Here is a 2,431-nt window from a genome sequence, read left to right on the forward strand (position 1 = left end):
GGCAGCACTGTGTGAAAAGTCCCAGGGGTAATGGCTGTGAAAACAACATGCTGGTGTTTTACACACACTGTAAATAAAAGAATAAACGCCAAAACTTGGTTTGCTGCTGAACAATCCACATAATGTTATGGGCTGTGAATTACTGTGAATTTTGTTAACAAATATAGTCTTCAATGGCAATCCCCCCAAAAAAAACACGAAAATCAATCACAAGGCCATTTCAGTATTTTTAAATACACATTTGAGTAGTAGACACAAAAATGAGAGGCATATTCTCAAATTATTTTGCTATTCAAAGCAGGTTTACTTCAGTTTGCCATTTATGTGTTTTTCCATTGCACCATACTTTTACTGTAACAGTCACCACAGACATAAATGTAATATCTATCATTTCTAATGGCTACAGTTTTGCTAAGCTCACCTTAATTCAGGAATGCTTCTTAAAATGACCTACAGCAGTAGTTGTGCAAATGAATGGCTAGTTTTACCCCCTTCCCCATTAGTGAGATATGGATGGCGGTTTTTCTTCAAAAAGGTATTCCATAATGGTACCTAGAGTCCTACAATTGTTATTTGATCTCACCAAAGGTTGCTTCATTACCCAGAGAAAGAATCATCTAACCCTGAAGGCTTCACTGAGTGAAGCAGGATTTCTCTGTTTTTTTAATCGGCTCAGCAGTTATTTCTGTCTGTTATCTGCCAGGAGTAATTTTTTTTCCCCCTTCGGTTTTTAATCATACCTATGTGAAAATCCATACACTGAAATGTGTAATTACATATTCGGGAATGCATTATCACACAAGAGCTGCAATTAACTGTCAAGACCCTAACTCAGTTTAATTGAGACAGACAGAGCTAAAAATAATCTAACATCTGCAATCTTTCTTACCTTCACTCTTTAGGAGGCAGCCAATCAGCACCAAGGAAGATGAATGCCGCTCCTGGATTGGCTGGTTTGCCAATGCCAGCCAATGGCGTGTCATGTAGAATGGCAACTAGATAGCTCAACTTCTAATTATACTTATTTTAGGTATACTCTGAAAATATCTGTGAATAGTTGGATATTCTGTGAATAACTAACAGAAACATTTGTCAATAGTTCAAATCAATGAATACCGTAAATATATGGGTGTTTATCGTACACCTTTTGTATCAAAGCTGTTCTAGTTATCATTACTTACCAACTGTGTGTTTAAAAGAAAACATTTCTATCCCACCCAAAACCACAGTGGTAGTTGTGTTAAATCAGACTGTGAAGGTTATTTTCTTAGCTAGGGCTGATATGTTGCCTTCATTAAGTTATTAAATCATTACTGTTTTGAAACATCAAATTAAAGGTATTTTCTGTTCAACTACACTGCTTTGCATCAAAAACTGTTGTAAAATATATGTTGTTTGCCAACAATTGACCAGCTGAACATTTGCAGCTGGTCAATTGCATTAAAAAAATAAACAGGGAAAAATGAAGCCCTAGCTTAGCATTTACCCAGTGAAAAGTCCCTTTGGAAAAATAAAACAACATGTCAGCAAGCTAGCTTCAGTGAAAACCAAGATCAATAGATAGCATATATTTTTATGGTAGTTAACATTGACATAAATTTTACAATAGAGTGATCCACTAGCTGTTTTATCAAATCTGAACAAATATTGCTCATCATGGCAAATTCTGTCTTTTTGCGCCACAGTGAAACAGTGTAAATGGTGGGAGAGAGAACACCAACTAAAATAATAAAACTTTTGAACAATGTCTGCCACCACATGCTTGAAGCTGTAGCTAAACTGGAGAGCTCCTTTGGTAGCATGCATTCTAAGTACACAAAGCAGTGTTATCACAGCTCCTTCCTTCCAGCAGCTGTTAGACTATATAATTTCACTATTCCCATGTGTTGTTTACATTCCTGCTTTTATTTTTTACAGTTTTCAACATGCATAAATTGTATGTTGGTTTTTATTATGCTAAAATTTTCAGGGATACTTTGTGCATTTCTTAATAACAACCAAAAACAGAAATCTATAAAATATGGTCAGGTACACATTTCCTATTTCCTTGATTACATGATTACATCGTTCGAATCCAGGCTGGGGCAACAACTTACAACAGTGAAATTGAGCTATCCAGTGTGGGTCCTTAGGCAAGACCCTTGGAGCTATATAGCCTACCTCATACCATGAAAGACATTGATATGCATAACATGCCGGCTCAGACGTCGCCCGGCCAAACAAGGTCTGCGTCAGGTGCTGGGAAATCTTGATGAAAAAAATGGGCTACTGGAACAAGACGGAACACTGAGCTACTAAACAACTAGTAGCTCAGTGTTCCAACATCCGCAAACGGCAACTGCTATCACAACTTGAGATTGACGAGGAACAACACAAATGCTACGGCAAGGGGGAGGAGCCTGGCTGTCAGGACAGGGGGAGTTAACTATAA

Source organism: Poecilia formosa, unplaced genomic scaffold, assembly GCF_000485575.1.
Source record: "Poecilia formosa unplaced genomic scaffold, Poecilia_formosa-5.1.2 Scaffold568, whole genome shotgun sequence".
NCBI lineage: Eukaryota > Metazoa > Chordata > Actinopteri > Cyprinodontiformes > Poeciliidae > Poecilia > Poecilia formosa.